Genomic DNA, 27,960 nt, shown 5'->3' on the forward strand with positions numbered 1-27,960 from the left:
ATTATACATATGTGACTAATTTTGTTTAGTCACACGCTCCACCTTAAAGCTAAATTCATAAATACTCTCTGAAGTCAACCTTCCAACTGTTATCACAAACCAAGGATGACATTAAGATATCCAGCATGCATACATTTCAGGTGAGGAACTATTTCAACCAGTACAAGTCATCACGTCTCAACTCTTGAACTAAAGAGTCTGTATAATTACCCAAAACCAGATACCAGTTTTTAAATAGGAACAAAAACTAAAAACATTTAATACACAAAGGAAGGGGTGTGTTTACTCCAGCAGACAAAAGGAACAACCATTTGTTGTCTCGCCTTTTAAAAGATTTAAAATTCTTAACTTTTATCATTCACAGTAGACACTGCCTTCTAAAAAACCAGAGATGTTCAAAACTATTATCTAAAAACACCAAGATGAAACTCAAGACTTCATGTCCATCACTTAATTTGCCATAGGTTACCTGCTAACCTTGATCTGTACCTATACAAATACTTGTATATATATAAATACTTGTTTGTATTATTGTACTCCTGTCCAGATATTTCACTATTTTTGTGCCTGTTAAGGGGAACAACTTTTCATGGCAGGCTCAAGGTTTTCCTTATAAAGAATTTGGATTGGAAAAAAAAATGCAGCACTAGAATGTTACTTACACGTGTCCAAAAAGAATGTTCAGCCTTGTACAGATAGTACTTTACATCCTTAAAATAAAATGTGAGGTTTTTAAATCTCAGTGAAGAATCAGACGTTACAAAAGTTGTCCAAACCTTACTGTCAAAAAAATACTAGGTTTACCTAAAATTCCAAGTTTGAGACAGAAGTAAGAATTTGGATATGCTGGAATTTTATACACAAGATTTGGTCCTTGCCTTATATGCAAACCCAGTGATAACTTCACAGAAATACTTTATTAGAAGCCTTCATTATTGAGCTTTGAGATAAGATTTTCAATGAAGCAACCTGCAAGTGAAAAAAGTAGTATTTTCTCACTTTCTTATAGAATTTTCTAGATCTTTTTTATCCTATAGAGAATCATGAAGATTTTTTTTTTCCCAATAAAGGCTTCCAAAGAATGTTTTGAAAAAAAATCAGAGCTACACAGAGGCTATTTCACTGTAATACATTTACACTGATGGGGGAGTCTTTCTAGCCATTATTTTTATCCTGGTAAAATAAAGTCTCACATTTAGACTCCATAGAACCATGAAATAAGATATTTCAGTTCATGCTTCCTCCATGCACTCATCTATATTCTTGTTTTCTTTTATCCCTTTACACAGGGTGTTCTCTTAGACATGGCATTTTTGGTAATTTTTATCCAGATTTTTTCCTGAAAATACTGCATTGTTATAATCAAATCCATTTTTCCACTGATTCCTCAAACATATTTCTTAAGGGTATTTACTATTTTACTTATACTAAAAGGTTATGCAGAATCTGTGCAGTCACTGAAACAGATTACATTCCCTCGATGCAGATCCGATACAGTGGCAATGCAAGCCAAAGGTTTTGCCACAGTAAAGGATAACACTGTCTGGATAGTGATTTTACCCAACAGTAAAACAGGAACAGAAGATTCCTACCATGATTTTTCCTCTATCTCAAGACAGATTTCTACCAAAAATCACTTTCATGGTTTGTCTGCCCATTGTCAAAGCTAATGAAAAACAAGCTCTACAGCAAAATCTGGGAATGAACCAATCTGTAAGGACCAGGGTACACTGTAATTGAACAAAGCTATCAACCGTAAAATCACTATCTTTCCAATCTGTAATGATTGTTCCTATTCAGTAAAGTTCAAATCTTTTAACTTGAAGGTCTTAAAGACCGGGTCAAGAGCTATCCAGATACATTACTTCTTTGCTACAAAATAGTCTATTTTTTGATGGCGTTTTGCTTTCCTTGCTACAATTCCATGAGTCTGAGCCCAACATGCTGTGGAAAGCCTTTTTAAATAGGCAAGAAAAACAAGTTCAGCAACTAGACTGATAGCTAATGATTTCCTCTAAAAAAACACTGAACATACATTTCCTATGTTCTATGCATATTTTAACAAAAAGTAACCCTCTTATTTCTTAAGCTTTCGACACATGGTACAAATCACAGCATTCGGAGCCCAGATTTCCTGGGCAATCCGAGTTCCCAAACACACTGCAACAGAATCCCTCATTACATTACCATCACTACAGATCATGTAACTCATTTTACTTTCAGATAACGAACGCCCAACTCCTCTTGGAATAGCAAGACAGTAGGATTTTTATATTACCTATTTAATATAACAGCAGCCTCTGATGTAGAAAGTAGTTTAAAGGCATCACGGTTCATCTTTGAGACATCCTGGCCCCAGTGTTAACACAGGAATATGCAACTCACAGTTCACTACAAGAAAAAGCCTTTTAAAGAGTTTCTTTCTAAAATTTAACTTCACCTAAAAAATACAAAAGTGAAAAACCCCTGTATTTTCTTAATTGTTTTTAACCACCAAGTTGACATTGACATGAATGAAAACTAGGCCGGGTTGGATGGGGCTTTGAAGACCCTGGTCGAGTGGAAGGTGTCCCTGCCCATGGCACAGGGCTGGGAATCTGTAAGGTCCCTTCCAACCCAAACCATTCTATGGTTCTGAGGGTTAATTGAGGTAATTGTGAGCAGCAAAGGACACAGAAAAGGTTACACGTATTTGCCTTGGTCTCTGAGGCTAACTTTTGTTCTCAGACTTCCCAGGTCTGCATGAGGACTGGAGTATTACCTGAAGAAGAGGAAAATAAAGTTCAGGGTTCCAGTTAGATGAATTGGATACAGGGAGTCCATCGAATGAATCAGTTTGCACCCAACACAGGTGGAGCTGCTACATGATGAAATTGTGAAGCCACTTCAACATATCTTTACAAGTGATCAGAAGTTCCTGACAGCTTGAAAAAGGCCAATGTCGTGACCACCCTCTAGCAGAACAAGAACCAAGGTTTAGGGAGCCAGAGGCTCAAAAGGTTGCAGTGAGTAGTTTGACATCTAACTGGTTCACTATTAATGGTGCATTTCTCAGGTGTCAGCACCAGCTATGATGCTGTTTCAGGTACTTGTTAATGACCAGGATAATGGGATGGAATGCAACTTCAGCAAGTCTATGGATGGTTTTCCATAAATTGGGAGAGATTGATATGCTGTACAGTGGAGCTACTGTGCAGAGGTGTCTCAGGGGGGTTGGAGAAACCAGATGACAGAAACATCAAGAAATCTAGAGGCAAGAGCAAAAACTTTCAACTAGGAAAAAACCCTATAATGCTGTACCAAGTGATTATTCCCCTATATTCAGACCATATCTGGCACATTGTGCCCAGTTTTGGGCTCCCCAGTGGAAGGAAAGACTTTGGCAAATTGGAGCAAATTAAAGAGAAAACCATTAAGGGGGCTAGAGAAAAAGATGCACTATGAGTGGCTTCAACAGCTGTGCTTGTTTAGTCTTAAGCTAAGGTAGGAACATAATGGCCATTCTCAACTATTCAACAGGTCATTACAGGAAATAAGAGACACAATCTTTGCAAAGGGCACTAGGAAGGATGAGAGGTAACAGACAAATACTACTGAAAAAGGTTTAACCGGGTAAGAAGAAGTTGCACCAGGAGATCAGCGAGATGCTGCCCAGAGGAGCTGTGGAATCTCAAGGCCCTAAGCAACCCAATCAAGGTGACTGGAGCAGATGAACTCCAAGAACTCCCACCTTGACTAAGACACTGTACGGCTCTAGAAAAAAGAAAAATTATTTGAGAACACCCCACTGAACTGCAGATATACAAGTACCTTATTTATGACAATTTCTGCTTTAGCACCTCATTTTATTGGAATGTTCTTCCTGAAAATAGCAACATGCATTTCACACTTGAAGTTGCAACCAGCCTTTCCTTCTGTAGCCTATAAATAAAGATCTTAAGTAGTGCTAGTAGTTCTAATATTCAATGTCTAAATGTAAGAGATTTAAATAAACGACATAGTATTTATATTGCTGATGTGTACTACCAAATAAATGTCTGAATATTTAATAAGTAATAAGCCTTATTTCTTGCATGCTCCCCTCCCAACAAAACACGTAAGATTGATTCATGAACTTCTGAAATCTCTTAACAAGTCTGTGCTACAAAGCACTTCAAATATAAACACACCTCTTGACAATCTTGTCCTTATTTCCGAGGGCACCAGGATAAGGCAAGTTCAGGGTTTTTTCAAACAACTCCAAACAAGTGAATTCTTAAGCAACCCAAGAGCAGTCACGGTGTGGTAAACAAACACTGATCTGTAAAAATTACTCCAGTTACAATTGTTTCCTTGTACAGGAAGATCTAATGAGAATTCTCATGTTGTGCATTCAGTAGAGACATTTATGATAATCTGTAAACCAAAGGAATACTAAATTTCCACTTAAATGCCTCTCTACAGTAGAGCTCTACTGTCCTCTTTGAGCCCAGTTTTCCACATACAAATTTCACATATCAAGGAGAGGTTATCATCATCAGGTTGACACAATCTGGAAGCATTCTGCTTCCACTTCAATTATGGTTAATTTACATTTACCATTGAACACATTCAAAGTTATCACCTATGTTGAAACATGAATTCAATTTTCATGCCAAACTACTGCATTTACTCACTGAACAGCACATTTTTCTTCCTCTCTTCTCTTCTTTGATCCAAATTGCTTTTTGGCAAGTCTAATTCAGCCTTATTCTGAATAACTCTGATCTCTTTCCCTCATTGTTTTATCGCTATATATCACTTTTTAAACAACTGATTATTCTTTCACTCCTCCTCTACCTTATGTATCGGTAATATCCTTCTTGAAATGGCTACTCACACAGTCATTTCGGAAGCCTTTTGTCCAAGTCTGACTTCAAGCCAATCAAGATTTCAGCCTCTAACCTGAAGAAACTCCTGATTCCACCTCACACACAGCCCTATTCCTTACTTCTTCCAGCAATTTGTATAATACACTTCCCTCAAGGTACTTAGTCTGGTAATTAAAATCTAGTTCCTTAAGTAAAATCCCACTTTCATACATTCTTCTATTAAATGCAGCTTAAATTAACCTATAATCATTCAATTCTGTGATCATTTTTCTTTTGAATATCCTTCATACTGCGCTATTTAAGAACTAAAAAATGTTGCATTTCCCTAAGTTTGAAGCTGGTTTCACCAGTTAATGACTCTGATGACAAGATAGTAAAGGTAGTATGATCTAAAAATTCTACAATTATTTTATAGTACACAAACTTAAGTTAATAAGAAAATCCTTTTTCAGTAGCTGGCAGAGGGATTTAGAGGATTCTGTCCAGAAATGTACATGTTACTGCAATTTTAACAGAACAGGCTGGTTACTTTTACATTAATGATGGTATAAGCAAAAGGCTTGAAGTGCTCTACTCTTCCTCTCTAAACTAGCAGGCACAAGGAAGAGCACAAAGATAAATATGAAAATCAATGCTAGAATTCACCGCAAAAGTATTTTGAGACTCGGTGACCCACTTTTAACTTTGAACACCAGCAGACGATTGCAGTAACTAATTCAATCTAGTTAATAATTAACATTTGTGCATTCATTACATCTAACGTTCTGTCCCAGAAAATTGGATGATCTAGATGCACCATGAACCACTGAGTAGAAGCTGTTTGATTTTCTCACAATGTCAGCTATTTCAAGCATCTCTTGCAATAAAAATTAAGCGGCTGGAGTGAAGAGGCAGTAAGCACACAGCCCTTGAACAGAAGTGGATCAACGCAGATGTGTGCTTGAAGCACTTGTTTGGAGGGGTTTTACCCACACAGAGCAGCCAACATAAATGGACATTGGAACTGTTATCTCAATGAGTAAAAACAAAACTATTTTTCACCATGTCTTCCCCTGCCTTGAAAGAGGTCTACTTTCAAAACGCTACCAAAATGGTTACAATGTGAAAAAACCAAAGAACAGTCTCACTCCAGAGCAGACAACACCCACATATACATATAAGAAGTTTCTAAATTATGATGCAAGGTCAAGAAAGTTGTAACACTGATCAACGTCTTTATCATAACATTACACACTGTTTTTTTCCAGAGAGCAGCTCTTTCAGTATTTCAAACCTCTTGGCAATGTAATTAATGTTTAAGATTGCAATACTTTCCTTCCCTCATTTTAGGATGTTTTGCAAGTTAGCTTAAATATTGTCACTGAGATCTGCCTTCACACCAGAAAAACAGCTAACAAGCTAAACAGTGAGAAACTGTGTTTGCCTTGGTTTCCTGGTCCCAGTTCCCAAGTGTTTCAGCTGTCTCTCCAGTTGTTCTCTCTGCTTTGCAAATGCTCAATGTTTAGAGACAAACCCTGAATTTTAAGACTCCAAAGTCAACTCTGTTTCACAGTTACTTTAATCTTAAATATGTGTCCCAGCTGAAATCAGGACAATATGCTAATCTGTTAAACACCAGGACCTACAGTAACAGGAACACATCCATGTTCACACGCAGGACTCCTGTTCCATTATCATACCACCTACCTCTACTTCCAAGTTTCAGAACAAATTGCATCACATCTACCAGCTACAGCAAAAGGAGATCATATTTCTCAAGAGTCCTTTCATTTTAACACTTTCCCAGACATGACAAATCATACCTTTAAGTACATCTGTATGAACAAGCACAAACAACTATTCAACAAAGCCAAGCCTCCACGTGTGAATTTCTATTTGTATTTGGGCACAAGATTTGACTCCAGAACAGCCAAAATTGATTAAAACATCACTCAGAAGAAAAAAGTCTACAGATTTTTTTAATTTTTGTTATATTGTATACACAATGCATTATATTAAAAAAAAAAATCCACTCTATAAGTCCTTTATACACAATGGTATTAAACAGCTCGGGAAGTCCCCTAAAGTTCTGACAAAAATATTTTTTCCTTTAGGGCAGTGACAGAAGTAGTTACTGGCTTCCTTTACTAGAAAAACAGGAAAATAAAGTTTTCAAAACAGCAATTGGATCCAAAAAACCCTCATCTAGTAAGAGTGCATTTAGTACATTACTATCAAAACTGGAAGAGATGTTTAGACACTTTCTTCTAATATCAGTTATTATCAGATGTCAGCTATTCTATTTCCTCCTTTTTAAGGAGTGTAACTCACTACACCTTATCTCCCACTGAGAGCCCAGTATTTAACTGAAAGTAGTTCATAGGTTACTACTACTCTGTAGTTCATTTTTCCGTTTATCTTTCCTTACTCAGGTTTCCTCAGTGAATCATTACATATAAGCAAATACTCCTCATTAAACTGAAATTATAAATTCAATCTAGAAAGCTGGAATACAAACAGCTTAAACAGACCAGCAGCTCTAGCCAATTAAGGCTTTTATTCTGTGGCTTGAAGTATTGAAAATACAAGAGAGGAACAGAAAGGTAGAGACCTATAATAACCATCATACTTTTCAATTAAAAAAAACCAAAATTGTAAACTCCAACTGGGAAAAGATAATTTAAAATTAAAATTATATATTCACTGATTTTTTTGTACTAATAAATCATTTAGTGGAGTAACCATAACGCAAAGGTGAGTTGAAGAACAATTTTGCTCACACTAGAAAATTAAGACTCCTTATCAGCACATCCATTGTTTAGGTTTGTGCTAACTGCGAGTGCCAGAAAGCTTTATCTGAACAGGGATTTTCACTAGTTCAGCTAATCCAGCAGTAATTATCAGAAAACGCTATTTTAACGCATAAAGGCAGCACAATCCAGCTGGCATCCCATGGGCCTCTTTCATTGTACAAGATGGCTGTTATGGAGCTCAAAATGTAACATGGCTTTCATTACTCTGGATCAACAGTCCAACCATTGTATTATCTTTCCTCTCCAGCTATAGCTTCATTTTGGAAACCACCTTTTCCAGGCAATCTTGCATTATTTTAACCAGCATTTTAATTTATTATGTTACTGTCTCCAATAGTCATTTTGGTGCCAGGATATCTTAAGCTTCATGTCACAGAACATTCTTCTGCTATTTACTGCATTTACTACTAGCCTGGGTTTTTCCAGTGTCACGACACCCTTTTAACAGCTACCCTTGGAAGTTTAATATTTAAACCACAGAGGGAGTGTTTTGCATCTTCCCTCTTAACAGAAGCATTGGGAATCCTAATTTCTAACCAGGGCCTTTGGGTCTGCTGGCAAACAAGGAGTTTTGAGGCAGTTTGAAGTTTTGTGTTAATGGGGTTTTTTTGTTTGTTTTTAACCCAAGTTATAATCATATACTACTATGCTATAGCACACACATCAGTTTGATAACACCAGCCACACACTTAACAAGACTTAGTTATCTTTGGTTGTCACCTGCCCCACAAAAGCCCTCTTTCAGGTAAGCAATACACAAGACAAGGGGCTTAACATGATACTGCATTTTCAGACTAGCCAAGCATTGCTATTCTGGAACATATTACGTGATCAGTTGCACACTTAAGGTAAGCAAACAAAACCAGGCAAGACTGCGCTACCAGCCCTAAATAGGTACTTTGTGGGGAGACAGAGAGAAAAAAGTAGTTCTATCATCAGCTTTATGCCATATGTGGTCATATGCTAAAACCACAGTTCAATTAGCTGGCCCCCTGATATAGTATATCCCTTTTTCTGTTTATGGGTATTCAATTGACTAAATTCATTTCTTAAAGAGCATGTGATGAAATGTAATGATAAAATCTGGTTAATGTAACATGACACGAAGTCAAAAGAACTTAGTTTACACACCTCCGTGCATAAAACGAACAGGTAACCTTCTAGAAAACACCAGCAAGCTTATTATAGACTTCAGAAAATTATATACTTCAAACCTTTTTTCCATTATGACCTTTTTTCCCTCCCCTACACCAGAATATTAGTTGTGGGGGTTGTTTTGTTTATAAAGTTTATCTTTAAAAGTAAAAAGGTGAACTGTTTGTTCTCTCTCCTCCCATGTACAAAGAACAGCATTCACTGTGTCTATGAAGTACCTAAGGGCTGTGAGTCATTTGTTTTGGAAAAAAGCTCCCAAAGGCTATCAAGCAAAACTGTTGAGATAAAGCCTTTCAAGACTTACATCAGGGTTTCCCAGACACTACATGTACCAGTAAGTGCAGACTAATCATATTCTGTCAGACTGCAAACTACTTCTGAATCCATCTACCAGCATGCCAGAGAGGATAATGTAACCATAAACTATTAGAAGCACATGCTACTCCATGCAGTTCTTCTGCTTCTGCATCCTCATGCAAGTTGCTTCAGAAGTGCTTCATGGCTTTTTACAAAATTAAAATTGAGACAAATGGACTCATAGGAAGCAAAAACAAGCAGGGGGGGACTCAAGGTTCTGATTGCCAGCAGTGAGGGAACAAAGTAAAAAGCTACAGAAAGGCTGTTTCAGGCCACAGGAGAAAAGAAGCAAACTGGCCAGCTACCCCACCAACGCAATCCGCTGAATAATCCAAAGTTATGGTCTGGTTTAGAAACCAGTTACTTCAGCTTTCATTCCAATGATCTAAGGCTGCCAGTGACCTAGGCAGTCTAATCAAATCCAGGCCTTGTTAACAGCAGTAGTTTGAATGACAGTAGTTGTTTTCCTTATGGTACTGGGTCAGACTAACAGCATCATTTGCACTCAAAGCAGGACACAGAGGTTATTTAAATCTAACTATGGCAACACATCTCACTCCACCAGCAAGGACATCAGGCAGTGTTTTATAACAACTAATATCTGCTAAATTAAGTGGACACGCACAGATGTTCACAGGAGCAAGAATTCTCAAAAAATAACCCAAAACCAACACAAAAAGCACCATCACTGTGAAGAGAATATCCAAATGAAAAAATACAATAACAAGCATGAGTATGCAGTCTTACCTCTTCCTGCCTAACAATGGTCAGAAAAGTAGCCAACTCATTATAAGGGAGCATTCAAAGCAAACTGAAAAGTCTGGGAACAAACCAAATACTAATCACAATTCCTCATGAAACACAGCATAGAGCAGGACCCACCATGAGCACCAGTGTTTCCTTCACCTCAACAGCTAAAAAAACAATTAGAAAAGCCTTCAAAGAGGTGAAGCAGAATCCTGAACTACCTCAAACCACTGTTGCATTGGGTAAAGACATTCAATTTATGGAGCAGACTCATGAAAATACATGCCTTTTATAGAGCAGCACAAGCTAACAGGGAATACTTTTATACAAATTAAAAATAAATAAAAAAAATAAGAAAGAAAAGAACTGTAGAAAGTACAAATGTATAAAATAGTTTCTTCACCTCCATTAAGTAACCAGTATTCATATTATAAGACAAAGAGACACTAACACTGCCTTGGCCAAAACAATCCAAAGAGTATCAATTACTGCCAAAAGCAAGAACTTCCTGTTGACAGGCAAATCTACCCCAAAGTATGAAAACCATGCTCATAAAAACCAAGGTTCCTAGTCCCCTGTGGAATGTAAGATTTACCACTTGACAACCTTTTCTGTGACAAATCCACTAATGAGTAGCTCATCGTGAAATAGTGCACGTAGGGGGAAAAGGGTTGTAACTACCAGTGGTTGTTTGGGACCTGCTTGTAATGATCTGGCTCAGGTAACGTGGGCACCTACAAAACTATAAGCAAAGTATCACCTCGCTACCAGGAAGGACAAGAGATCACATAGAAGAGACAGCCACTTCCTTTCATCATTACCAAACTTACTCAGGACAGGTAAAGCACTGCACACTAAGGATACAGTTCTGATATTTAAACATTGCCATATAATAACTAGTAAAATGGTGGGAGATGCAAAATCTAAAGTATAAGGAAAAAGGAACTTCAAATTAGCTTTCTACAAACGTAAGCACTTCGGACGACAGCAGACATACAAATTGGGAAAATACATGACAAGGCAGAAGTGCATTAAAAAAAGACACGGGGGTTACAAGGTTACGAAATAAAAGAGTAAACACAGAGGAAAATACTTGGGGATGTATTAACAACATTCCCCATAAGCATGAATAACAGGAAAATTCCCCTAACAGTAACAGCAGTGAAATACTGGAACAGACTATTTAGAAATATCATGAAATCCCATGGAAGATTCTGAAAAAGTTACACATGTCAAGGTAAGTTTACTGGCTTCTTTATTCTCAACTTGGTATTTCAGGAGTATCCCTGTGCATAGGCAGCCCTCGAGCCTCACACCCAGCAGAGCACACTTCCAGGCAGAAGGGACAGAACCCCATCAAATGAAACCCTCCTGGGAAGCGAGGCATGCCCGTGACCTTGCCCGCCAGAGCACCCTGGGGTCACAGGGATGAACCTCCCCCGGGGATGAACCCTGTCACAGGAGAGACCAACACTGGCTCTATGCAAAACAAGGTCAAGATCCAGCAGCAGGGTTACTAAATGCATCGCAGCACTTAGCAGGTGCCGGTTTTATCGCCCTCAGATCAGCAGTCTGCTGTCTCAGAAGGTACAGAGTAAGAATCAATCAGCCAAATGAATCTGGCTCAGATGTTCGCAGACCATGGCTCCGATCCCATGTCTGAGAAACACCCAAGGAGCATGCATAACTTTATTAGGATCTGAAGCTACTCAGCTAATTTGCAATTACAGCACCAGCTGGTGGCCCAAAACACCGTGCTGTGTTATTTGAGCCTCTCAATATCTGTGGCAGTAAAAAAACCCTGATGCCTGCACCATCCCAATTTCCTTCAACATTCAGGAGACAAAGTAATATGTAGGAAATCAACTGAGCAAGGATCTGAACACTCACACTTATGATAGTAGTCTAGGAAATGAAAAACTTTTCTCTGAATTCACAATATCTCATCAACACAAGTGAGACACAGCTTAGAAGTGTTCTTACTGTTTTTTCTCACACTTCTCCAAGTGATTTGTATTTTGGCTTATCAGCCCAGCATAAACAGTCCCTCAAATGCAGCAGTGTCTAGAAATGATTCTGGTAAATTATGAGTAGACATCTGATTAATTCTGAGTCTCAGGATATCAAATTACAGAATAATCACTTTGGGGGTAAACCAGAATGTTCTGCCTCCTTAGATAGACAACTCCTAAAATATACACCGAGGACTTTCAGGGTTGATGACAAAGAAAGAGACTACCCCTTCCTCCCAAAAAGGGGGTAGTATTTGCATAATAATGATTCTAAATTAGTGCTTCCCATACACTGATAGAGACTAAAATGACAACATCAAGTGTTACATGATTTTATCATTTCTAGAATGCATTAGACTTTAGCAATAACTTCTCCTAAAATGAAATAAAACCAATCCCTAAACAGTCTAGAAACAGACTCTTGTCTGTTCCCAAAAAATTTTTAATATAGTAAAATCGATAATTTTGGGTTCAGTATTATTCTACTTAAGTTTCAGTTTTAATTATTTAGGTGCCTGTGATTCCACTGTGATTATTCATATAGTATTTGTTCCAGCTAACAAGAATACGCAAGTTTTTTGGTTAAACAGTCTGGATCTTTATCTGCTTCTTTTAAAAATTCTGGATTACAGGTGGTTTCAAAAAAAGTCCTGAGCATTTATAGTTTTTCTTTATATTTAGTGCACTATCAACTTGCTATATGGAGCATCTCTCTTACAAGGAAGGGCTGAGGGAGTTGGGCCTGTTCAGCCTTGAGAAGATACAACAGAGAGGACCTCGTGAGTGTCTAAGTATCTGAAGAGAGGGTGTCAAGAGGATGAATCCAGGATCTTCTCAGCAGTGCCAAAAGGGCAAAGGGGAAACAGGCAGAAACTGATGCATAGGAATATGAGGAAGAACTTCTTTACAGTGTGGGTGACCGAGCACTGGAACAGATTGCCCAGACATGCTGTAGTTTCCCTCTCTGGGGATGCTTAAGAACCGTCTGGATGCAATCCTATGTCACGTGCTCTGGGATGACCCTGCTGGAGAAGGGAGGTTGGCCCAGATGACCGAATGTGGTCCCTTACAACTTGTGTATTCTTTGAAAATGTTGTTTGTACCCAGGTTTTTCTAGAAACCCAAAGATGTTGGCCACACATCTGCAAGTGCCTGGCAATTCCAACTACAGCAATTTATATCCGTTCACCATCTGACCTGAGGTCACGCCATCCCTGCAGCACAGCTGCAAAGCACACATGCATTAGCTTCTCAGATGCTGCAGTCCATATTTAAGCCTAATTGAACTTCAGTTATTAACTGTTTCAGATATAGCAGCTGGGGGATAAACTTCTGTCGTAGCAATAGGTGACAACAAACGTGGGTGTGATCAATCTTACCAACCTCCTCGAGAAACCTGGTATCAAGTTGTCCTGTGTAATTCTACAGTGTCTGGATAAGTGGTAACACCTTGTTACAACTCTGATAATTAGATTCAATCAACTGCCCGCTGCAGGTTGAACAACTATTACCTCGCTCTTCCTAAAAAAAAAAAACGTTTGAGCATTTTGGGACTGTGGTATTTGGTGTTAGTTCCGAAGGTCAGCTGTTTGCTCTCCAAAGCTCCAGCCACTGTGAACGGCCTCTCACGCCAGGTGCATAAATATGTATAAAGGATGAAGAAAAAATGTAGAACCTTCTCTTTTGCTTTTTTTAATAGATTGATCTGAATATGTCTGCAAGAAAACAGAGAAGAGTATTGTGTAGGAAAGTTTGCATGGATGTTTTTTGTCCTAGAATTAGGCTGGTGCTATCCATGCTCCTCTTTGCATACCAAGTCAAATTTTTAGAAATAGTGGCTAATGAAAGCTTAGAGTTAAAACTTGAACATATCAGCAAATCCTGTTTCTGAAAGTTTTGACTTCAGCATATATGGAGAGGTGATATTTTTAACAAACTGAATTTAAAAAACCTGTCAGATGGTACACAAGGTCTGTTTGCAGAAGGACTGCACAAATTCCTGCTCTGGGCACACCATTTGACTCACGGTGCAATCCCAAAGACAACAGGTCTGTGTTTTTTGCATACCGACTTTTAGCTTGATTCAGTCCATACACTGTCTGAGTTTGCATGACCATAGCTGTAACGCAACGTAAATCCATTACATTATTCTCTTTCCTCAAACTTTTAGAAGTACTTAAAATAATTTTTGGTATCATAACATCAGTGTTCTAAAGCACTCTCTAGTCTTGAAAACTATATAACTTTGGCAGGAAAAAAACTACCCTATGAAGTCCCACATTCTTGATTCTGAGGCTGTTTAAAACAGTTTTTCATCAAGTCCTATGCCTTAAACAAAGAGCTGCACTCAGTTTCTGATGTCTCTGAAGATTCTTTAGGACCAGAAACCAAAGGATGAATTTCTACCACTGTACCACATTTTGCAGTTTCAGGTGGTGCCTACTGAAACCGTGGGTTACTGCAGGACCTGCTGAGGCCTCTCCTGGCAGCCAGGTAAGAAGCCTGAGTGTGGTTCAGCACCTGTGACAAAAAGCTCCCTCCACCTAAAATCTCTATACTCACACTAAACTCACAATCCCATCATTTTGATTTTTGTTGGAAAAATATGTCTTCTGGCTTAATGCTTTTTGTCCAGTTGGTTTTCTGTACACCAAAGCAGAACCACAACAGCCAAAAATGCTGTTCTCTGCAAAGTTTATGCAGCACTGACAGCAAGAATCATGTCCACCCTTCGTCAATATTCAGTTTTGGGTACTCCAGTGATAAAAGTTACGCAAATCGTTCAATTATAAAACAACTGACTATAAACAAGTCTTCATTATCAGTTTGCTGTCACTACAATTTTAGTAGGAATCCAAGTTTACTGCAGCATTTTTGTATTTTAATCTAGGCTACAGTATTAAGTATCTATGAATGTGATTCACAGAAAAAAACATTAATTTATTTTTAAAAACCCAAACAAATATTGAACACCTTTTTAGCCAAAAAGTTCCATTTCCAAGGACAAAAAAAAAAGCATGTGAGAAGAAGTTATGTTTGAAACAAGTATAGTCTGATTTTTGCAGCTAGCTATCTGCAAAAATACTGCAGAGAAACAAAGCAGTTAATATAAAGTTGTGCCTCTTAACTGGATCAAACAGTTAATTAATTAAGTTCACAACTGTTTTAATGGAAACAAAAGGCAGAGGTTTTCTGTATTAGAAGAGTTCTCCACCTTAAAATGGGAGCTCTATGCAAGTTATTTGCAAAGGCATCTTACTGTGGTCAGCATATATTCTCACTAGGTGCTACCCCTACACAATTCTAACACACAAGACAAATGAGGCCTTTCCTGAGCCATTCACTGTTCTAAAACATCTAAAAGAACCTAGTTTGGCCTAAATTTAAATTACATAACCTCAGTTTCTTTCAACAGGAGCTTTACAAGTATAAATAGAGGCAGCTTTTGGTCCTGACATGGAAACATAATTGAATTTTGAATTAACTAGAACACAACCACATTCTCTTACATACAGCTACATTCACTTTGTACAGCTAGTAACTGTCATACAAAAAAAAAAAAAAAATAGAATTTTGCTGTAAGTAACTGTTCTTTCTGAGTGTATGAACCTGTGAACTTTAAACAGTGTTTCAGACTCCCCAGAACAAAAGGGAAGTTTTCTTACTCATCAGTTTCTTGCCTGTAATTCAACATTAGACTGTTAATATCTTCAATATCCAAAGCCCACAAAACTTCCACTTTTCATCACTGAAGAATTACTCCTACACCTGTTCATGACAATGGAGGATGTAAGAGAAATCAAGCCCAAAACCTTCATTATTGTCAGGTTAAGACTTAAAACATCCAGAAATTTTATAAGAAAATTCCAAGAGTAATCCTAACATTCAGGATACACAAACTATGCCAACCCACAAATATAAGCAGTAAGAATGTAATAGCCAGGATACAACTTAAAAGAGGAGTGTTTCCAAGCACTGCACTAGACTTTAACTGTGATCTTATAGATGGTGGGGTTTTTTTCAGTCAATACACACTTACACTGAAAAACTCAAGTGTCAAGTAAACCACTTCTATCAAAGTCACGGTATATAGAGCACTGCCACCATAACTATCTTCTGAGGTCACCATGTTTTAGTTTTACAACTCTGGTAACAAGGAGATAAAGGAATGGAATGTTGAAGGGCCAACCGATACTACTACTCCATAAAAATGTATTGACTTTTCTCCTGACTTACAAGGATGCTGGGAATTTAAAGACAACCTAATACTGGTAATTCCTGCATTACATGTTCTAAACTTGCGAATTTAATATTCCCCCGTGTCATAGGATTTCCACTCTGATTTTTGTGTTTTGTTCTAAATACAGCCAGGTACAGCAGCAGGACAATGACCTGACGCAATAGCTGCAAGGAAACCCTGTTCCTGCATAATATAAACCATACACAGGAGCTGCACAAGCTTCAAGCTCTTCCCTCCAGCCATAAAAATTACGCAACATGCACTGCCTCTGTGCTAGACACAAAAAGAATACTTTTATAGAAACAGCTCCATAAAAATATTACAAACTGCTAGAGCAATCACCAAAGTAACCTGTCAAAAAATTGTCAAAATGTTTAGAGAGATCTTTCCCTTCTAGTGCAGACCTTTATTTGCTAAAAGGAATAAATTGGAAGGTGCTACTTGGATAGTGTAAACTCCTTCAGCTGCATATCCCCTTAATCCACGCCAAGAAAAATTACCAATGCCCTTTTGGTCTTACAGCACAAACAACATGATTGCTCCTCCTTTTCACTTCACTCGCAAAGAAATATATTCACTATACTGTACTGCATACCATAAACCAGGTTGCTTAACAGAAGCAGAACTCACAATGACAGGGCAAAGTGAAGCCAGTTGCCAAATCTGAGCTTTTGATTTTACTTAACATAAATTCCTACCACCCTAAAGGTTACAAAATTACATATAGAGACGGTGAATTTCTGGACTTTGCTGCTACAGGAAGTTATGAGTGCAGATAAGATCAGCAAGCTAAAAAGGAATTAGAAGAATTCATAATAACAGGTTCTTTAAAAAAAATAAAAATAAAAAGAATCAATAGGCATGTTCCAAAACACTTAGAAACAGACAATGGATTCTAGGGTGCTGGCAGAGGGGGAGGAAAAGGGATTGCTAAGGGGTTGCTGGTGGTTTCTTCCAAGCAGCTTCTCCTATTGCTACTCTCCAGGACAATGTATGGGACTGCATCAAACACGGGTCTGCCCCAGCAGGGCACTGCTCCATTTCAATGGTACTCCAACGCTGAAATCTCTCCCCCTCACACAAACCCAAACTCTTTCCATGGGCAGGGAATCACAGAACTCTGGAATCTGTCTTGTTTAAATGATACATCCTGTTTTCTTTGTTTTGTTATCAAGGCAGTTTAATCTAAGATAGGAAGCAAAGTCTTTTAGATAAAAAGTCATTTTCTATTGTTTTAAGTAGTCAGAAGGAAGTCCCAGTTTAAATAAACAGCCACTCTGCCCAAGGATCACCACTGGGGAAATCTTGGCAAGCTTTCTTTTTTAATCTGGTATTAATTTTAGTTATAACAGCTTTCAAACCTATTTGCATTATTTCATACTTAATCTATGGCTACACTACTTTTGATACATTTTTCTCTAGTATTTCCCAACAAACAGATCAACCTAAACCAAGGCCCTAAAAGCCCTGTTCTCTAGTTATCAGGCAACATGAGAAAAGCAGTGCTCCATGCCCCTCTCACAGCACGCTGTCAGATGTGAGAAACTGGGAAAGAAGAGACACTGAGGTACAGGGCAGACTAAGACTGCATTTGAGACAACAAAAAGATCTGTGCACTCTGCAATGAAACTGAAGTGTTCAACATCCAAATTTTACACTGAGGAGAAAATAAAAGAGGATGATGCTCACTTTGCAACAGGCAACAGCAAAGAATCACATGCATGTGGGTTAGCGAGGCTGTTGTGTTTACAGGCTAGATGTGACAATGTTGTCCTCATTACTATCACACACCCAGTGTTTAATCTCTGTGGTAAGGAATTATCCAGGAAAAGCGCTTATACTTCCAAGAGACACTAAACTGAACAGGGAAGCTGAACACAGTGAACTTTATAGGTTTCAAGAGATATACTGCCTGCAGCCTTCTGAAGAATTTAAAAAGCAAACCCAACCACATCAGTTACGATCCCCCACATCTCAGCTCCCCCACGGCTACTAAAAGGATGGGAAGTTTGCCAATACTCTCACCCTTAACTACTCAAGACCGACACAGCAGTGTCTAGCCAGACCTGCTGCAATGTCAAAAGAGAAAAACAACTCCTGCTCTTGCTTCAGCTGGAGAGCTAACAATAGATGCAGTGCATTCCATGGATCAAATAGAGCTGCAAATAATCCCAGCATATTTCGCCACGGTCACACGGAGTACACAGGCTGTCACTAAAGTTCTCCCCACACTGGGGAAATACTGGAGGAAGTCTTGGGGCTTCTATGGCCCGCAGCCATCTTTTTAAAATGGTTTTTTGCATTATCATCTCTGAGGATGAGCAAATAGACTCTAAAGTGGCTTGAGCTGACCCAGCCTTGCCTAAACCATAGATCGAGACGTTCTAAAGATAGGAAACAAAACTTCTCATTTTCAGACAAGAACCTGTTTTGCAAACACGGCATATAAAAAAAAAAATTAAGTGAAAGCTAAATGTAGACTTGATACTTCAGCTGTAATTTGTCCAGTTAATCCAAATCACAGAAAAAAAATTAAAGATCTTTACTCTTTACAGGAAAAAAATGTTTTATAAATGGTTTTAACTGACATTACAAAAAATAACGTTCCATTAACTTCAAAAAATTTAAGACAAGAATAATAGCAAAAAAGCAAATACAGTTTTAGACAAAAATGTTCTGATTCCGCTCTAATTTCCACAAAGTTCACGATGAACTACAATTTTAGCAAGTGCTAGACATCACTTATCAGCTTGTACTGAAGCTCAGACAAACCCCAGATCAGATATGCTTTATAAACTCCATTTATTTTGACCAAGCCTAATTAAATTCCAAAACCTTGTACTGAGCTAAGTTATTGGGGTAAATCACAGAAAATGAGAATGGCTATATGCGTTACACAAGTTTGAAAACTCCACTATCAATCAAGTCCTGTTCACTCTACTACATTTTTTTGGTAGCAGCTCCACAACCACTGGGCTACAAACCCAAGCTATAAAGATGGCCTTGTGAATGTTCTCCTGATCATCCCATCTGCAGGTATCTGTAACCCTACAACAATCACCCAGAAATCATCCTTGACAGGTCAGCAGAAAGACACTGCCAAGTGAAGGGGGAAAGCATTTGTTGCATTAAGAATTCCACTGACAGAGGTTTACAATGTAAGTATGTGTTCCAGGTTTTCATTTGTGCCTTTGCTGGTCCCATTAGCTAAGGTTTACAGGGGAGAGCAAAAAGTAGCACTCATTTTTGAAAGGAATGTGATGCTCCTGCTAGGAAAAATGGCCACTTACCTTGCACCTCTGAATTTTACTTAAAAGAGTAAGTTAAAATCTTTCTGTACATGCATTTGCTAGAGCTGGATAAAGAGCTTGGGCACTCTCCCCACTTCCATTCCCCTTATGATCTGTTCTTCCATAATGTCTATGAGACATTTTAAGCCTAATATCCAATAGGGAGACAAGCAGCATGAAGTTACTCACTTAAACCTAAATATTCTCAGGAGTGTACAGGAGATAAAAGAAACTCTATGAAAAGACCATAACTACAAATAGTGGCTTGTTGCAACACAAAAGGAAAGAAAAGTGAAAAAGTTTTTGCATTTTCAAGCTATTTTGCAGACAGAAGTGGTCATAGTGACACTTTTTAATGAAAATTCAGCTGGTTTCTAGAAGTAAATAATCCATGATTACCCGTTTAAGAGCTTATCCCTAAGTGTACCAACTAGCTACACAGAAAATTAGTATTTAATAACACTGTCTAGCAGTATTTCCAACACTTTCAGGTCACTATGAAACACAAATAAGCCCTGTACAAAGGAGACAAAACCACCTATCTTTTCAGGTAGTATTTTGGCATGTGCAGATGCCATGAGTACTACTACTTACATCTCAGCAAAATTACCTCTCATCGTAGAAAGCAAAGCTGCTTCAATCAGGGATATATTTTCACATAAAACATTTTGTTTAAAAAAAAAACCAATTAGCTTTATACTGCAGAAGAACAGACTGACCATAGGTCACAAAACACTCTGGAACGCCTTAGACTTCCTTGAAGGTTTCTAGACTATGTAGATTCCTGTTAGGACAATGTAACTCATTTTGATGAAAAGCTGGAGTTTCTCCTGAAAGTCAGAGCAAGCTTAAGATTCAGTACAGAACTCTGCTACAATTCACTGCAGCAAACAACAGCCTGGGTCTGACTGAAAGGATTTTAATCAGGCGCCTGCAACACCCTGGTACCACAGCAAGGGAATGAAATCTGAAGCAGTTTTGTAACTACAGCAAAACGACTTTATGGTAAAAAGAGGGTTATTCCTGCAAAACCAATCACCTCCCCTCTCTTAGGTTATTATCAGTAGGTTGTAGCCCAACATCTTGCCCCACAAACTGTTACAGCCTGCTTGGATCCCAAGAGGGTAATCCTTCTCAACACCATACCCCCAAGCATTAGGAGGGAAGCTGATACCATTCTCATTCTTTAAGCTTTAGTCTTTTCTCCATGATACTATCGGTGATACTAGCAACAGATTGCTCCACACTGCTTTTTACAAAGCCCATGTTCTCAATTGCGTAAAAATCTGCAAGCTTCAGCTACAACAGATGATTTTTTTTGTGTACTTTGTGCCTGCATTTACTATGTGTCTTTTCCCTACGAGAAAACCCTGAATGTCGTGGCTACGAGCCTTGGTTTTCAGGAGACTGCAGTTGTTTGGCTTACGCTGAACAGATTCAATTCCAAGCTGAGGAGAGACTCAGAAAAATTTTCCCTGAAACTATTACCACCGTATTTTCAGCTGGTGTTCAGAACCTCAGACCAAGGAGGGATGTCAATCAGGTTTGCAGAAGCCCATGGCCCAGTGTTACATCCAGAGCGGAGGTTCTGAATGGGAAAGGAAGCAAGCTGTCAGGTTTATAAAGAGCCTATGTTTAACTTGACTCCCATGAAAAACACCAGTGAAAACCTGCTAAAAAATAACAAATACATCTTCAATGCTACTTATGGAACTAACAACATGAAGTAAGTTTAGTGAAGTCCTACTCTTATTATTATAGAGAAGTGGCAGATACTGTAGTATGACTTGGTTCTTGACAGAATTCACAGGACATTTTCGTAAGAGAAATATATACACAAAAATTACTGTAAGGAGAGCAGAAAAGAGCTTTGAAAACCATATTTAGAACCAGCTACTGATGTTACAGTCTTGCAATGCCTGTGCTGCAGCAGAACCATAAAGAGATGGAAGAATATGCATGCTATCATCAGAAAGGGCAGAAGCCCAGAAGAAGATGCAAGCAAGTAGGGTAAGAATTCTGAATAATACTGGCATACCAGAAAAGTGCCTGGAGAAAAAAAGTTCAGGTCTACATTTAGATTCGTTCCAATGAACAGATGCAAATCAGTACGTGACAGACTAGACAACAATCAGCCTCAGCTTCCAAATTATGTAGAACAAGTGGAAAGCAACAACTGGCAGGATGTCTAAAAACAGATCACAATGAGATATTAATAAAATTGGTGATTTTAATCTTGAAAAGACTTAGGGGAAACATGAAGCTTCACATACACTAGGTGTAGCTTTGGAGAGAATAAACTGTTCTGTATTGTCCACAGTTAGTGAGTATGGAAGTCTTAATATGCAGAAAGATTAAGTCACATAGTGAGACAAACTCCAAACATAATTCAAAACGGGAGTAAGTTTCCTGATAGAGGTGACACCATCTCAGATTAAAGATGCATTTAATTGACATGCCCAAACTGCAATCTACAGACCAGAGTCTGCAGGATAAAGATCTGTCTGCCCAGACTGGTCCCTGGCATCATTTTTCCCCAGCATCATTTTTCCCCAGACCCTACAAAGATATAGCCAGAGAACATGTACAGTTATTTTGAAAACCTGTTCCTTGCTGTTTAGAGGGTACTGCAACACCTCCTTCCTTAATAACCAAGCCTATATCTGCTATGTAGCCAAAACACATTAAAGTCGCCATTTCATCAGCATTGTACACTAGTTGCACCTCTGAGTATCTAAAAAGAGTCATCGAAGAGGGCTGTCCCATTATATAAGACAACACAGAGATCAACCTGGACCAATTTGAAGCATCTTCAGAAAAAGTCACCTGGTCTAATCTAAACACTACAACAATGAACCAAGTGTCCCAGTCCTATCTTAAAAACTGGCAGATAACTACTGGTGGATCTTAGTTTGCCTGAAGTTAGCAATTCTGATTAAGAACAGTACAAGGAAAGCACAGATTCCAGGACCTAGTGTTCCTGCCTGGTAAGCACACCTTGCCATAATCACAGTTTCAGCTTCCTGCATGTGCGTGCTCTACTAACAAGACAAGAACTACCAAAAGTTACGGTGATTTTAGGGAGAACACGCGGCTGACAATCTAGCTGTTCCAAATCTATGTGTTTTTAAAATATCATGGCACATTATGTTTGGCTTAGTATTTCAACTTTTAAAGAACATGAGAAATTACACTGTACTATGGTTAAAAATTAAGCTTCAAAGTTAAAAAAGAAATTACAAGAGTTAAGAACAACTAACAGTTCTGGCTGCCTATATATGAAGGAAGGAGTGACTTACAGTTGTAAAACCATTAAAAAGTCTTAGTTATATACTTACTCCTCTCACCCCTCCCACCTTTTTTCTCAGACTGCCTCTGACTTTGGAGAGATGAACTGAGGAGTAAACGAACAGCTAGTAGGTTTCTTCATTATTCAATGTGTAGTGACGTTTTTTGCACATTAATCAAAACTTGTTCTGAATACCAAATTCAGTAGTTATTCGCAGTTTAAGCACAGTGTCATAAAACAGATCATTCGAGAGCTTTAAACTTGAACATTCTTCTTTTCAAGAAATTAGCAAAAGTTGGAAATTAAAGACAGGAAGTTGTTTCCTCCACTGGAGAGTTGAAGCACAACAACTGGTGCACTAAGCCTTCTGATGCTGATCATTTAATCCAATATGATCTAGGGCCCCCTTTGTCCTTAGTGGCCATATAATGTTCTCTGTGCTTTGAAGGACAAAGGTATATGCTGAATAATTTAAGATTTTGACAGATTGGGCCCACAGACTTAAGTCAGTCAGCAAGAAAACAAGTCAGGACACAGCTAATGAACACCACTGACAACTCTGAATAACTCAGCCAGCACCAAAGGACAGAAATTCTTTGAAAAATAAAAAGCAGTCATTCTTGGAGAAAACACTGAGCTGAGTCCATGGAATCATCTTATTTTCAAGCAATTCCCTACCTCACTCATTAGAGACTTTCCAAACCCTGCAACAGAAAAAGACAACTTAAAATAGAAAGAAAAGTAGCCTTTAAACCACAGTCTGTTTCTTTCTACAAAACAGAATCCAGTCTCTATTGCAGGGGAGGAAAAAATAGTGTATAATCACTCACATGCTTCAACATCCTCTTTAAGACAATTCTGCATACAGTATATGCATACAGGTATTAATTAATGACCAAGAGCTAGCAGGCTAGTGTCACTGGTCACACATACATGAAGAATGTACTGATTTCTCTTCAATCCCCAAACAGAACTCTGGACTACTGGGATCACAATGTAATATCAATTTGGGGGGTGAAGATGATTGGATATGAAAAGTTGAGCATTTTGTTATAGCCCTATTACAGCACCACAGCACCTGAGCTTAACTTTTAAATGCTCTTTGCCCTACAAAGTGCTTTTAGAACATACACTTTCTACTTTGAGTTCCTATAAGATTTACCCAAGTAGCCCACCAACACACTACTTAATCTCAAGTTTCCCCATTTCCAGTGTATTGTCTAGAACTTCTCCATCTACACATTAAAATAAGTTCATGTCATTAAAGGTACAGATAAACTTGTTAACTTCACAACCAAATTACATTCTGCTAGCTCCTTAAGAAGTAGAGACAATTTTACAAATTCCTACTGTTTCCCATGTCAAAAGATAAAATTAAAACAAGCCATCATAGCATTGAAACCCACAAGCAGTTTACTCAAACAGTTGTGCAACAGAAGCAAAGATTCCTCTTCCCAAAACAGAAAGCAAAAAGCCCCCAAGCATCCCCATCCATGTATTTAAATTATTTCTCTGTGACAGAGCTCAGGTTTGATCCCACCAAATGCCATAAGAATTTTTTAGATTGCGTCAAGTTCTCTTTGTGTACACAGAGGAATGTTTTTTACTGGGTCTGCTTAAGAACAGGCAGAGAACTCCCTGCATTGAGGTCTGAATTAGGCATCAGACTACAAGAAAGAAATCTGTATTACTAAAGGCTGTTTGCTCAATGATGCCTTATAGATTAGAGGCACCCCCTTGGCAAAAAAAGCAAGAGTACAGTACTGAGAAGTCTTTTGAATCCTTCCGAACTTTATTCTTCCTTTTGATTTCTGCTTTAAGAAGCCACACATAAATACATTTATCACAGCATTTAAAAAAACAGCTTTCAAACCAGCTACTTTCAAACCTGCTTCAGACTGACAATATAAAGATATGGTAGACAATGGCATCTTTCAGTTCTAAGAGCAGAAACAGTGGTAAACATTTGACCTGCTAATTTTAGTTCCTAACTTAATTTCAGCTAAGATTTTTGTAAACTGGCTTTCAAAATCCACAACAGAATTCAGAGAACTGCTTAAAGTAAGATAGATCATTACACAGTATAAATATGATGGCATGTAAGACACAATGCATGCTTTCTAAAAGCACAGTATTACAAATCCCCAGCTTTCAAGTTCCTGTATTTCAGACATCTATACTGCATGACAGACTTTGAAGCAATGATCAAATTAACATCCTTCTAGCTTTCAAATATAATTTTTGTCTTCTTTTCCACTACAGAAGATTAACTAGATTATAAAATAATGCCTTACCAGATGTTGTCATTTGTCCATTACTTAATTACTGGTTCCAGAGCCACAGAGAGTAATTTTCCCAAACACGCCCAAAACATCTATTCTAGAATCCATCAAGAGCAAATATAAAGAGTGCAGATGCTGAGATTGGTTGGTTTTAGCACTGTGGGGGTACAGGGAGGTAGGGAGAGGAAGTATCAACCTATTCAAATATTGACGTTAATTCTAATAATTGAAAATTTACTGGATCTTTTGGTTTAAAGATTCATACAGTACCATCTGCATTAATTTTCTCAGCATCACACACAAAGGTTTTCACAAATCAGAGCCTAATATTTTTTCCATCTAAGAAATTTCTCCCTTTTGAAGTGTTAACATGTTGCCTGGCAATACCATCCCACCTCAGGGAAAGATAACCACCACCCCTTTTTGTCTGTTTGGAAGCCTGGTTGTGTCGCACAGGTGTCCCATCCATCCGAAAACAAAGAAAGGCTCTGCAAGTGCACTGACGTCACCACAGCTACAGCAAGCACCAGAATAGAAGCTCAAATATATACTTCATACTACAGTCCTACAGGAAGCCAGAACCATACCCTCCTGTTAAAGTATAAAACGAACGGGCAGAGATATGTGCCGGGAATACCAATTTAATATATCCTGCACTAAGTGACATTCTGTTTGTTGCATAGCAACAGGAATCTACTGCAGAAAAACAATATGGAACTTTTTTTTTTTTTAACTTGCCAAGCCACAATTAACCCCATTCTTCCTGAGAAACAGAAAATCCATGGCATAACTCTTACCCTTACCCTTGTCACCAGTCTACCCAAGATGCTATATCTAACACTCACTGTGTTTTAAAATGATTCTCCAACATTTAAACAGCTGTAGGGTATGGTGCTGCCAAGAGAAATTTCACTGCTGCAGTGCATATGGCCAGCAGCATTTTAATTCTATAGCTATGACCAAGAAAAAGTGCTCAGTCCATTCTTAAGTGTGAAACATTTTCATCATTTTATACAGTCTTTCTGTCATGAAAAGAATCAAGGTACAAAACTTCTAGAAGAAAACTCTATGGTTTTATTTCTAAATGGTTTTGCTTTGTTTTGTTTGGGGGGTTGGTTTTGTTTTTTTTAAAAAAAAATAAAATAAAAAGAACATCAACCCAAACTACTTTGATTTTAAGATCTGTTACGAATTAAACTATATATGGACACTTAAACTGTGTATCTCTTTGTGGGAAAGAAAGTTTTTTGTCAGACAGTATGAGCTGCATAAAATTTCTTCCTGTTCCCTGAAGAATAAGAAAATTACAATCCCTCAGCTGGTTTGGAAATTGATGCATCATAAGTTATGAAAATATGCATCACCAAATTGGAGAGGATCCTCTCAGTTTTTTGATTCTTTGCTGTTTTTTTAAACACCCGCCCCATTCCCACATGAAACCATGGTAAGCTCCCTGAGAGTTACAACCAAAATATCTAATGACTGGGCTTCGGGATGAGTCCACTGCCTACACTTACCCTAACTGCAGACATAGTTGAGGAGAGGGACTTCTGTTCAATTCAGGAGGGAAAAATGGGAGATTTCAAATATATGGATGTTGAAAACTGAGACTGACGCTACTTAAATCACCAAACCTGAAAGCATTCCTAACAGTTACACTGACAGTCTTCATCCTAACAGCACTTACAAAAAACATGCAATTTACTTAGAAGAACAAGTTAAGGAAAGACATTATGAAGGCTTTACTAAGAAGGCCTAGTTTACATAAAACCATATACCATGGATGAACAAGGTAGCAAACACCTTCCAGTTCAAAACAGCCAGAGATTTCTCTTATCATACAGTCACTTCTCTTCCTCTTTATTCACAAATAGCGAGAGACAGAATGGACTGGATAGAAATCCGATTCCTTATCGTAGGTGAAGATTGTGCCTCAAGTACTGGAAAACCCAAACAAGCAAACACCTGCACAGGTAGCACACAGAGGTTAACAGGACATACCAGGAACAATGTTTTATTTTTGTTGTTGGGGCAGAGAGCAGTGCAAGAGCAGAGGTTCCTTGCTTTGCAACCATCTGCCCTAAGAAAAGGAGATACATGAATCTAAGGCAAGATATTCAGAGGACTCAGAACTGGCTTAACTGTACACTCCTCTATCCCTTGATGAGTAACTAGGGATTTCGACAGTGCAAAAATAAAATCCTACTATTAAGTATTATTAAGCATTAGTCACATCTAAAGATGCAACCCTTGCAGTGCAATCCACTTCTATCTGCATCTTACAGATTTACTACACAGAAGCCACACTAGTGACCAAGACAACATCACCACAAAAATAACACAGATGAGCTCTTTAAACAAGGCATTCCGAGCATTTTTCCCCCAGTGACTTCCAGTAGTCAGATGCTTCAAAGGAAAATACATCTTCATGCTTTACACAGGAACAGTAACATTTGATAAGTATTTTCACAGGTTTACCTTTTGACATTGCTCTCTGCAAAGCAATCTCCATATCCTTCACACAGACATCATCTTTGCAGAGTAATGCAAAAAAAAAGTAGCCATTTAAATAGCATCCTAAAGCTGTGAACCTGTTTTCAAGTACCTAATTCCTTATTCTTTGAAATAAGAATTGGACCAAATATTGCTACTAGGTCAGGCATGAAAACTATGAGTTAAGTATAAAAAATAAACACAGTAACATTTACCTGTATCTGCAACATGCCTGCAATAATCCACACAGTACAAAATCTCCACATGGTGTCTCCAAAGAATTGAGTAACTTTCTCAGGAATTCAGCACTTGGATGTCTGAAAGCTTGCCTGTGTCCTGTTCCCTGTCACTGCAGGAGTGGATCTAACAAAAGATAGGGCCTGTCCTTATAAAACCTTTGTCTTGTTTATAGCCTTAGAGCAACACAGCTACAGCAACAGTGTTCACAACCTG

General features: G+C 38.2%; 1 protein-coding gene across 6 annotated transcripts in view; it reads right to left on the bottom strand.

The window, feature by feature from the left end:
• Positions 1–27,960, bottom strand: part of ENAH (ENAH actin regulator) — a 91,893-nt gene that overhangs the window by 55,949 nt on the left and 7,984 nt on the right. Inside the window, exon 1 of one of the 6 annotated variants that reach the window (XM_050314824.1) lies at positions 25,027–25,098. The exons of the other annotated variants lie outside the window; for them this stretch is intronic. The gene's annotated coding sequence lies outside the window, so the exon portion shown is untranslated. Of the gene's footprint in view, positions 1–25,026; positions 25,099–27,960 lie in introns of those variants that run through there. 6 annotated transcript variants of the gene reach the window in all.

This window comes from Myiozetetes cayanensis, unplaced genomic scaffold (assembly GCF_022539395.1).
Source record: "Myiozetetes cayanensis isolate MyiCay16 unplaced genomic scaffold, myiCay2020 scf2-11, whole genome shotgun sequence".
NCBI classification, from domain to species: Eukaryota; Metazoa; Chordata; class Aves; order Passeriformes; family Tyrannidae; genus Myiozetetes; species Myiozetetes cayanensis.